The sequence below is a fragment of the Tiliqua scincoides genome, chromosome 3 (assembly GCF_035046505.1).
Source record: "Tiliqua scincoides isolate rTilSci1 chromosome 3, rTilSci1.hap2, whole genome shotgun sequence".
Lineage (NCBI taxonomy): Eukaryota > Metazoa > Chordata > Lepidosauria > Squamata > Scincidae > Tiliqua > Tiliqua scincoides.
In genome coordinates this window covers 30,598,281-30,610,814 of record NC_089823.1, presented here as the reverse complement: position 1 = coordinate 30,610,814, position 12,534 = coordinate 30,598,281, and the positions used below count along the sequence as shown (strand labels likewise).

The 12,534-nt window shown below is 43.4% G+C and overlaps 1 pseudogene; it reads left to right on the top strand.

Annotated features, from left to right (window-relative positions):
• Positions 1-10,431: 10,431 nt before the first annotated feature.
• On the top strand, positions 10,432-10,553 carry LOC136646222 (5S ribosomal RNA; annotated as a pseudogene).
• Positions 10,554-12,534: the final 1,981 nt, after the last annotated feature.

Sequence of the window (12,534 nt, the reverse complement as noted above, 5' to 3'; positions counted from 1 at the left end):
TTGCTTGTTATCTTGTGTAGGCAAAAATGTCAATACATATGATGTCCAGCTCTACTGAAAGAGTCAAGACAGCAATCCATGAACTGGCTCTGCAGGAAAAAGAAAAGAAAAAAAAACCCACACTGAATTATAGCCTTTAATTGGGCAGCCCCTGTAACATTCCAAAGTGAGTTTCAACTTGAGAAAGAAAGGCAACCAAAAGAAATCAGGAGTTGGGCTTCTGATCACCCACTCCTATCCAGAACAGGGCTGTATTAAGGAGTCCATTAAGACAAAAGGCAATCAATTTTATGACTTCTGCTGGCATAAAATGGCTGCCAACAGAACACAGAGTGCCCAATTGATGGCCATTTACGCACACTACTGCAAGGTGTAGCAGCACCACAACTCCATTACCAGACTCCACCACATCTGCTGGACCAGGTAAGGGGAGTAGGCAGGGAAGTGGAAGACAGGGATGAAACTGAGCAGGAAGGGGGAGAGACAAAGCAGGGAAGTGGGGAGAGAAGGTGGATCTTGCAGCAATGATACACGCTGGATCCTATCCCCTTAATTCAGAAGCTCCTTACACTTTTCTTCTCTTCAGACTTGTACCAGCTACAGATGTTTTTTTTCCTTGTTACAAGGCATTTAAAAGTGGACCTTAGTATCAGCGGTGAATCAAATCAGTGGATACCAAATCAGTGGATACCAAGGTCCCACCTGTATATGCATTGTCAATGATAATATATTTTTTTAATTTTTAAATAATAATAATAATAATAATAATAATAATAATAATAATAATAATAATAATAATAATAATAATAAAGGTATTTATACACCGCCTTTCTTGGTCTTTATTCAAGGCGGTTTACATAGGCAGGCAAATTAAATCCTTAAGGGATTTTTACAATTTTGAAAGAATGTTCTATCTTACAAGAACCACAACATTCAGATTTTACTGATTTGATCTGGTTTCACATTCTGGCCTCCATCCTCCCACGCTCAGAGCAGATGGAATAACTCAGCTCAGCTTGTCAGCTGCTTCAAGGTCTCACAATGCCGGAGCCTCGAACTGGCGATCTTCGGATGTTATCTTCAGGCAAATGGAGGCTCTACCCTCTAGACCAGACCTCCTGCCCATTAATAAAATAATAATAATTTTTTATTAATACACACAAACATACACTACAAACACATACTCCACAAACAATAGAGGTTGCAGGACATTATCTACCAAATTATTTAATACATCATTCTACATTCCTAATCTGCTATTCTTCTACTTTTAACCCTCACTAACCTAAAAAATAAGGGATAAAATTAAATAAACAAAAAATAGAAAATATATAATTATCTCTACATACCCTATATTATACTTATATACTATATATACTTCTACTAACCCAAATCAACACAAATCAATTATTTGAAGTCGAGATTTGCATAATACAGTCAGCACTTACTTTGATCTCCCAATTTCCTTCTTTTGTAGATGGTATCAACGCAGGGTTGATTTCACAGCTTAGTGGCGAATTTCGTCATTTCTCCTTATCTGCCTCAATGGCTGTGTCCCTGGAGGAAAGCGTCCTGGCCAGGCTCTGACCTTCTGGAGACACTTTATACCATCAGGATGACAAAACCTCTCCTGGCTTTGTCCTCGGATTTCCTTGAATCCGCAAAAAATAAGGAGAAAAACAGACTACAGTAATTCCAAGAGCTCTGGAATCTGCTGCTCATGCACTGTTTGGCCCCGCTTCCTCCGTCTATGATAATATTTTTGACTGCCAAGCAAACAATATGGCAGCTCTTTCTTCCTCTGTATGCTTTTTTAAATCCCATTTTTTTTCAGTGAAGTCTTTGGCACAACCCTTTAACTCAGTGGTTCTCACACATTTAGCACCAGGACCCACTTTTTAGCATGAGAATCCATCAGGACCCACCAGAAGTGATGTCATGTCTGGAAGTGACATCGTCAAGCAGGAATATTTTTAACAATTCTAGGCTGCAATCCTACCCACACTTACTCAGGAGTAAGTCCCATTGACTATCATTGTTAAAAGAATATACATAGTAGCATGTTAAAAGTACAGGTCTGTAACATTTCCCCAAATGCAGTCACATAGCATGGGAGCATCAAGTCTAATATATTGAATAAAATATTGAAATGAATGGGGACCCACCTGAAATTGGCTCGCGACCGTTCCGACCCACAGTTTGAGAAACACTGCTTTAACTGTTCTTCCCTACTGAAACTGAACCTCAGCACATGAAATTGAACTGAACGTAGGATTTCCCTGTTTATCCTTGCTTCTACCTTACTCCTCTCCATCTATTGCCTATCCTGTAGCAAATTTGTGAATGTAGTCTCATTGCAGCAGAAACTTGTCTTTGCTTTGTAAAGAAGTATGCATTTTGGATGATACCAAGATATTGAAGATTAATGACAATAAATGGTTGTTTGTATTGTTGCCTTAAAGTGGCATTATCTATGGATGAGGGCAGGTAATGCCTCCACATGAGGAATAACATGTCACAGATGTTAGCTTAGGTAGCACTGCAGATTTGAATAAGGCCACCCCTGACAATAAATGTTGAATTTTGACTGAGATTTTGTTGGAATACACCCTAAATATTTTATATGTCTTGCTGTTGTTGTTATGTTGGTTGAAATAGACAGTTATGCTGCCCTTCAGAACATAGTGACTCTAAGAACAATTTTATCCTCCAGACTTGTAGAAAACATGACAATACTGTAACACAAGGATTCTTTAAGTGGTTGTTCAAAAGCACATTATGTGAGCTTGTGACCAGGCTGACAAACAACAAACGCTTGGGAAAAACACAGGGGGTTAAGATTATTTCACTTGCAAGTCCAAGGGCTGAAACAGCTGAAGGAAGCCTGAACAAAGACAAGATTTTATAGATTGATCCTCTCTAAAAAAAATTTCAGAATGCCATGGCAGTGTGTATTCAGCGGGGTTTTCAGATTCAAAGAACCTAAGGGGTCCATGCTATAAAATTATTATGTTCTCCAGATTCTTGCATAATAGAAGAGATATAAAAGAAGCCAGGCAAACACAAGCAAAAAAATTTCCATTGCTTTACTATCTCATTTTCTGATAGCAAAGTCTGTACAAGAACAAAGAATAAAAATCAGTAACCAAAAGATAAAGTATGCTCTAAGACAGGATGCTTCCTTAATAAGCCTGATCTAATTGGGTGGATTCATATCTTAATGTGTTCTACATGAGATCTTTGGCCCAGTGGTATACTTGTATTCTTGTGAGTGGAATTTTAAAAAGGGCTTGTGATAAGAACATACAGTATCAGTGTATTTTTATTCAGAAGTATTGTGTGATACATTGAGACATATCCTGTATAAAGAGGGAGTGAGTCTGTGGGTTGGGCAGGAAAGATCATGTTTCCCCTGTTTCTTTCAGCCTCTTTTGCTAGAAGCTAGAAAGCATGCAAAGGCAGATATAGCTGGGAGGGAGTAGACACAGCTTCGGGAAAGAATAAGAATGGTAGGCATTAGAATTTCATAAACTGGGTTAACCCGCAGGGCTGAGAGAAGCAAAAACAACATATTCTGAATAAACATGATATGAAAATCACAGAGTGATCAAGGGAGTGTGAATTTCTCTTGGAGGCGACCACATGGAGGGTGTGAGATGGCAGGGAAGTCTTGCCAAGCTGAGTAAGGAACAAAATGCCAAGACTCTTGACCTCTGAAACATATGTCTCTGCCATCTGGGTTTAAGGACTGCTCCATAAGTTAGCAGTATACACTGCTATAAACACTGTTAGTGAATCTGGAGCCAGAAGCAAAAGTTACATTGTAAAAAGGGAAATGCTGAGCCTGGTTTGTTCCTGAGCATAATGTATGGGACAGCTAATCCCCAAACCAAGCTAAAACCACTCGCTGTGTTTTGGGGAAAGTTTTTTGCATTGCTGAAGTGCTGTGTGTTGTCATTATCCCCAGCCCACCCCAACAATTTTTGGCAATGCTGCAAATTGTCCCAATGTTATTGTGACACCCCATGGGCCAACTGGCGGTTCACGCTCTATCTTCCCCTTTTCTGCTCTCCAGGTCAGGGGTCTCCAAACCCCAGTCCTGGGGCCAGATGCGGCCCGCAGCAAACCTCTTTCCGGCCCATGGCCAATTTCTTGTAGCTTGCCTGAAAGCCTCTGGCCCACTCAACTGAACATGACCAGAACTGATTGTGTCTAGAGGGTGCTCTGAGGGCCAGAGAGGTGGAATGAATGAGTCCATCCATTCATTTATTCACTCCTCTAAGTTCCATTTCTAATTTATTTATTTAAATTTTATATTTAAATTTTTTTCCCGGCCCTCCACACCACACCAGATATTTGATGTGGCCCTCTGGCCAAAAGGTTTGGAGGCCCCTGCTCTAGGTCATGCTCCAGCTGCCCCCACAAATGGCCTCAGAGGAAGGGTGGGGAGGTAATTGCAACAGCACTCCTTTCCTCCTCTGCACTGGCCAGCAGTTTGTTGTCCAGTTCAGCTAGTTAGTTTAGCTTCCAACCCAATGAGATTGCCACAGCCTCCCTCCTCAGAACTCTTGGTTCTAAAGCCCCTGAGCCAGCTACCAACCTCTCATCACAGGCTCATAGGTTTATATGCCTAATGGCCCACTCCCATCCTCGTTTGTGATAGTAGAAGGAGTGTCCTCCTGCTGCAAGAGACCCAGTAATGATTGCCGCTGGGCCAATCCAGAGCATTGTCGCCATGGATCTTGGGCCATGGTAAGTGGGCAGCTGGAGCATGTCATGGGCCAGTGGGCAGGGGGAGTTTGGGGGTTGTTGGGGGAGGAAAGAGGACAGATCCAGTGAAGGAGGAGTGTATCTCAGGGACACTGGTGTGCACTATGATCCTATCCCCTATTTTGACTTGTCCCTCCTGATTTCTTTCTTCACACTTCACCAGCTATTTAGCTGGCATAGGTCTGAGGAGACCCATAGGCCACCAGGAAGCCTATAGCGATGTAAGAGGAAAATATTTTTCTTTACCTCTTCTAGGCCTCCTGATCACCCCTCCCCTACCAACATAGCATGAAGCATGCTTACATGTTGTCAGGGCATGTTGTCAGGGCCCAATTCTAAGCAGGCCAGTGCTGGCGTTGAGCTCCAGCACTGGTGCTCGGTGTTGCAAACATGCCATAAACCACGTCTAAGAACCCTAGGAGGAGTCAACACTGGTGCCAGCCCAGTGCCAGCCATTGCTGAACCCAGCACCGCCCAAAGCTCAGTAAGAGCCTCAGGCAGCAGTGAGGGCCTCAGTGGCAAAGGGAGGTGTGTCAGGGTGGGGGAGGGCGGGGAGGAACTGGAGAGAGATGGTTGGGACTGGTAGAGCCCTCCTCTGCCAATCTCTGCCAGAAGGCCTGACATGGAGTCTCTCAAGTTTGCACTGGTAAAATAGCCAGTGCAGACTTGAGAAGCCCCATTGTGGGGTTTGGGGCTTTCCCTGGGGGAAGGAGATGAAAGCACCAAAATGTCTTCCGCTGCATTCAATGGCATTGTCGGCTTTAGGATTGGGCTGCCTGTCTCCAGATACCACCTGGGGCTCCACCCTCATCAAATCCCACCCTATTTTCCTTCTCTCCTCGGACCAGCTGTGTGCTTGTCACCACAGCCAACCTTGCTGCTGCTAGGGAGGCCGTGGGTGCCATAAGTGCAGCCAACGGTCCCGACTGACCAACTTACACAGTCCCGTCATCATGTACAGCATTATGACAATGAGAAAGGAAGTGCAATTGGGTCGGAGGCCTCCTTAGCTTTGCCAGGTGCCCGCAACAGTCCAGGCAGCAGACAGAAGTAGTGCAATGGATGTGGTGATCTCTGGCACCTGGCTTGAATGCTGGGCAGCCAGCAAGCCAAGTGGAGCCAGGTCCTTGCCATCACAGGTCCTTGCCATCACAGATCGCTGTGCCCACCCTTCCTCACCCATTCTTGGCTTGTCAGCCAAAACCCCAGGGAAGACTAGCAGAGCCAGGTAAGTCTAGACCCAGACATTCCTATTCATTTACATTGCCTTTTCTGGTTCTTTATTAACCCGCAGCTTATTACATAATTACATATTTTTTATTAACCTTTATTAACCATCTTTATTAACCCTCAGCATATTACACATTACATAATTACATATCCCAAATCTGGTTTGGTACATAGTGTAGTGACGTTATTCTATTCACAGTGTGATTCCTGCTTGGCTAGGATGGTTCAACTGAATGATCTGCCATTCAGCAATAGAGCACATGGTTAAAATGCAAAATAGCACAGCTACAACCCCAAGGACCCCCAATCAAGTATCTGGGCGCTCAAAGTCTCTGCCTGAAACCTTGAGGAACTGTGAGTAGTCAGAATAAACAATGCTGGGTTATTTAGGATCTGAAAATAAAATGGGAGTCTATTTGGTGCAGCTTTACTTCACATAAACTGTATGAGCAAAGCAGGTGGGTTACAAGTAGTTCCCTGACGAGATATAAAGAAAAAGTGTCTGTGTGTGTGTGTGTGTGTGTGTGTGTGTGTGTGTTTCCCCAGAGTTTTTTTAATAGATACAACCTTGAGAAAATGTACAATATTTCCCTTACAGTTAGCCATTTGCTGGGTGCAGGGGGAGTTAATCATGGATAGCTTCTTAGTCCCATATTAGTATTCCATTATTCATTTACATTTTTATCCCAGCTCTCTTTCAAGAAGCTCAGGGTGGTGCATGTAGTGTCTTCCCCATTTTATCCTCTAGCTTAGGCTGACTGGCTCAAGGGCACACAGTAAGCTTTGTGGGACTGAACAGAGATTTGAGAATTTAGGTCTCTCCAGTCATAGCCAACACTTTAACCACTACACCGCATTACCTTGAATGAGTGAATGAGTAAACATTTGGATGGACTAGTAAAGTTTTGCATGCTTATGTGACTGTGAAGTCAATTTGCTTGATTATCAACATGCCCTTTGACTCAAAAATAATATGAAGAATAGACCTGCCTTTTACAGAACCATAAATACAAAATAAATTAATGTTTACGTCAGGGTGGCCAATCTTTCAACTTTAGGGCTCCTGGACCTTTAGCAATTGTGCAGAGGCAGGAATTTCAGCAGCTGCAGCTTGTAATCTCACAGATGACACAGTTCTTCTACACAATTGTTAAAGGTCCAGGAGCCCTAAAGTTGTAAAGATTGGCCACTCCTGGAGCTAGCTAGACTGGAAGAACTTGGGTTGTTTGTAACAGCCCAATCCTATTAGACTTTAATGCTGGTGAGACAAGCGCTGGCAGAACAAGTACTAACCGCTTTGCAGCAGTGGTTAAAAACACTCCAACAGAGTGCAGAATCGTGCACTTCTGGAGCACCAGTGGGAAGGCTGGAGCCTTCCCATGCATGCCAGAGGATCTTTCCCCAAGGTTCATAAGGTCATAAGAGAAGCCCTGCTAGATCTAGCCCATTCTTACTAAATCTAGCCTTGCTAGTAGCCCCCCCCCTTTTTTTTTTTTTTGCAGTGGCCAACCAGATGCTGGCAAGTAAGACAAACCAGCGATCTCTATTTGTTTTTCCACAAAGATGGAATCATCCTAGTGAATCATAGCAAATTATTTATCTGGTTGGTTTTATTTAAATGAGAATCACTCTGATACAAACATGATTCACCCTAACGCTACGATTATCCTGATTAGCTAAATTGAACCTCCTGGTTTGGAGGCAAAATACCAGCTGCTGGAGACATAGACTGGAGAGAAGTGTTGCCCTCATGCCCTGCTGAGAAGTGTCCTGGAAGTACATAGTTGGTTTCAGGAAGAAAGAAGGATGCTGGACGAAACAAACTCTAAATGCTTTCTGTTGTGTGAACATATAAAAGTTGCTTTTTTTAGAAAAAGATGATATCAACTTGGTGCCTGTTTTACTGTTTTTCAGCTTTCCATTTCAGAAGCAGAATTTTAAAAAACCTTATAGCACATGCTCGCACACGCACACACACACACACACACACACACACAGAGAGAGAGAGAGAGAGAGAGAGAGAGAGAGATCTAACTTGTTAGTTTTTCAACAAAACTTAATTTTGGGAACATCGCTTTGCATTTTCAGTCCTTGGAGCCTGCAAGAATGAGAAATAGGGGACTTGTTCTGATGTTTCATCCTTAGCCATTGGCTTTCCCCCCATTGTTCTGTTACCTGTTGAAACATTTCCTGGCTCTCTTGCAATCTACTTCTAACTATGTCAATATGATGCATATTTATGCTAAATTTACCTCATACTTTCATAAGAATGTAAGAACAGCCCCACTGGATCAGGCCATGGCCCATCTAGTCCAGCTTCCTGTATCTCACAGCGGCCCACCAAATACCCCAGGGAGCACACCATATAACAAGAGACCTGTATCCTGGTGCCCTCCCTTGCATCTGGCATAGCCCATTTCCAAAATCAGGAGGTTGCACATACACATCATGGCTCTCGTAACCCGTAATGGATTTTTCCTCCAGAAACTTGTCCAATCCCCTTTTAAAGGCATCCAGGCCAGATGCCGTCACCACATCCTCTGGCAAGGAGTTCCACAGACCAACCACACGCTGAGTAAAGAAATATTTTCTTTTGTCTGTCCTAACTCTCCCAGCACTCAATTTTAGTGGATGTCCCCTGGTTCTGGTGTTATGTGAGAGTGTAAAGAGCATCTCTCTATCCACTTTATCCTTCCCATGCATAATTTTGTATGTCTCAATCATGTCCCCCCTCAGGCGCCTCTTTTCTAGGCTGAAAAGGCCCAAACACCATAGCCTTTCCTCATAAGGAAGGTGCCCCAGCCCAGCAATCATCTTAGTTGCCCTCTTTTGCACCTTTTCCATTTCCACTATATCCTTTTTGTGATGCGGCAACCAGAACTGAACACAATACTCCAGGTGTGGCCTGACCATCAATTTGTACAACGGCATTATAATATTAGCTGTTTTGTTCTCAATACCTTTTCTAATGATCACAAGCATATTGGGTCGACACTTTCATCGACTTGTCCACCACCACCCCAAGATCTCTCTCCTGATCTGTCACAGACAGCTCAGAACCCATTAGCCTATACGTGAAGTTTTGTTTATTGCCCCAATGTCCATGACTTTACACTTACATTGAAATGCATCTGCCATTTTGCTACCCATTTTGCCAAATGAGAACCCAGAAGTTTACTTTGCAAACACAGAATCTCCCAACACATGTTTGGAGTACATAACCAAAGAACTAGATTTGTTTATTTTGCAAAAGTTGAGATTCTCAGGATCTTTTTCAGGCGACTCAACTGCATGTTACAAGTTATATTCCCTGCTATAGGATGATAATTGCCAGTCCAGTTGGGATGAAGCCTGATCGTCCCCGGAAGTCTCCCCATGGTCATTCTCTGCCTGCCTCTGCTTCTCCAAGTCGGCCACCAAGGCTTCAAGGGAGCGGACATGTTCCCTGAGTCCCTGGAGCTCCTTGCACCGAGGGCACACCCATGACTTATGCCCCAGAGGCATATAGTCATACATATGGCACTCGATGCAAAACACTGGATAGCCCCCACCCTGCTGCTGGCTGTCTGACTGCATAGCTTTTTTATTTTGTTTAGGGGTACTTAAAAACCCTACACTGGTTAGCAGCCCTCTTCTCAAGGAAAGAGGAAGGGCAGTGTATGGGGCCCTGGCCTCCTCGCCCTGCTGCTGAACTCGCACAAATGCTAAACTCGCAGTGCCTTGCCTGGCACTTTGTTCCTGAGGCACTGGGTTTCCAGAGGCCACACACGCTTCTGCCTGAGAGGCTCACAGGGTGGCAGGCACTAGCTTTCTACTCCTAGCTAGCTCCTCCTCCCTCCCTCCTTGCAGATTGAAAAGGGGTTAGTCTACGAGATTGCCCTGAAAGGGGTGCTTAGATTTGCCTAATGCGGCTCTTATCAACTCCTAAAGGTCAATTGCTATGACCTAAAGGACAATGACTATGCTAAATTGCCCTGGCTGGGTAGGAACTGGCCCTTCCTAGGTTCTTACCCTCCTACTTCAGTTCTTTGAGGCTGGACTGTTTTTTAACCTCAAGCTGGGTTTTTTATTTGAGTTTCAACTGCACTGTTTTAAGAGTTTTTTTGGCTTGGCAGAACTTACACACTAAGGTTTAAATCCTGTTTAGCCCTGCTAAAATCCTGCTTTTATTAAGTGTGCACCTTGATTGATTGATTGCTCTCACCTAGATCCTGTGTCCTAATTTACTGAACCTTTAGATTATGTTCTAACTTAGATTAAGTTTAACTTGGGTTAAGTATAAGGTTAATTTAAACCAAGTAGAAAAACTTGCTTTCCACTTTATCCTCCTGTTTTATTTATTTTTCCAAGTGCCTGTACCTTGGGCTCTTACTCACAAGTAGGACTCTGCTCCTGCTCAGAGTAGACCTCTGTACGCACTTACGTATTTATTTTTATTGCCCTCACCTAGCTCTGCACATGCCCAATCTCATCTGATCTTGGAAGCTAAGCAGGGTCAGGCCTGGTTAGTACTTGGATGGGAGACCGCTTGGGAATACCGGGTGCTGTAGGCTTATACCATAGTCTTTCAAGACTGAAGGTTGCCAACCACCACCTAGCTCCTGTGCCGAAACTTGCTGGAACTTAGAATCCCTCCCTCAGGTTAGATTAGGTGATAACTTAGGTAAAGCTTAGGTAAAGCTAAGCTAAAGGTAAAGCTAAATTTCTATGTTGATCTAAGGTTGATTTAAGGTTAGAAGACAAAGAGTTAGAAAGAGTACACTTACCTTCTCCTTCTCTTTCTCCTCTCCTCTTCACAACTCAGGGAGTCTTCCCCCTCCTTTTCCAAAACTCAGAAGTCCACTTGCCTTCTCCTCGCACAGATGCTAAACTCGCAGTGCCTTACCTGGCACTTTGTTCCCGAGGCACTTGGTGTCCCAGAGGCATGCGCGCTTCTGCCACACTTTCCATTCTGCATAAACATACATATTTTGCATGCCTCTTAGGTGAACATTTGCTCCTGGAAAGCTGTATAATATGCTGATTGTTTTGTGTCTGTGATGTGCCCTCTCTCTGCTGTTCAGTGTGTATGCTGAAAAACCAAGGCAAATATTTAGTTAACCATGAAGAGTTCTTTGCCTGTAGTCCACCGAGTACTGAACATCTTGCTGTTGATCTCTCAAGATAAAATCTCATGGTGGCAATCCTATATGCATTTACTAGGAGTAAATCTCATTGCTCTCAATGGAATTTTCATACATAGGATTGTGCTATAAGATACCAAGGACTCATTCATATACAAAGCCCTCAGTGACTAAACTCAACAACCCAGTTATGGTGTACTGATTAGAAGTTAAACTAGTTGCTATCTTCTGCTATTAATGACCCCAAACTTCCTTTGGATTTAACGTCTCTCCCATGTTACAAATTAAAGATGCCCAAGGGAGCACGTAAGAGCAATATCTTGGGCTATGAGTTGGTCGAGCATATCATTCTCAGCTATAATCGTACTTAATGAATGATAAGTGATGTATGATACATTTAGGATGACATGTGAAAGCAGACTTGCCAGATTCCATAGGGAACAGAACTTCTAAAACTTTCATAATTGAATAGATAATAGGGAAAAAAAAACCAGCAGGTTGAACTTCTATCTAAGTGCCTCAGCTGAAGATGAACGTTCCATTGTATTGTGACACACATTGCGGCAAACTAAATATCAGTACTAATTCCAGTCTCTGGCATGCCTCGATGGATACATTAACAGCGCAATCCTAACTTGTACTGGAACAGGCAGTCCAGCTAGCCTATGCTGTATCCAGCGTGAGTTTGGGGCTGGCTGTGGCTCAGTCCAAAGCAAGGAGTTTACAAAGCAAGTAAAGGGACATCGATAGGTTCTAGCATAAATGAAAGATCTTGGCCCCACCCCCTGCACCCCACCTGTCCGCCCACCCACTGGCCTTAATGAGGCAATCCTAATGCACTTTAATGAATTATCTCCTTCCTTTCCCATTTCTTCCCAGAAAAATAAGAAAAAGATAAAATCTTCTGGGTTTTTTTAAATTCTTTGTTAGGGGGCCTCAACTAAGACACATTTTATCTCTATGTTTACTGATGTTTGCAAACTGTAGGAGCTCAGCTCCTTGCAAACTGCAAAAGCTGAGCTCTTTGCAGGGCAATTAGCTCCTGCAGTTTACAAAATAGCTACTAATTGCTCTGCAAAGCCCTCAGCTCCTTCCCTTTGAGCTGCTGTGCTCCTTTGAAGGGTAATTAGCAGCTAACTGTCCTGCAAACAGCTCTGCTTCTGGAGTTTGTAAGATAGCTATCTGATTTTTGAATAGCCTCAGGGCTTGAGACAATTACTTATCTGATCTTGTCATTACCTGTGTTTACATTGGAGGCTCTCAGAACACACCAGAAATCAAGTTGCGACCCAGCAGTGAGTCCTGACCCACAGTTTGGGAAACCCTGACTTTGATGAACTGAGTACTGTTCAATGACCCTGCCATTTTGCCAATAGACCAACCAGAAGACGACCAGCTAGTCTCAGAAAGC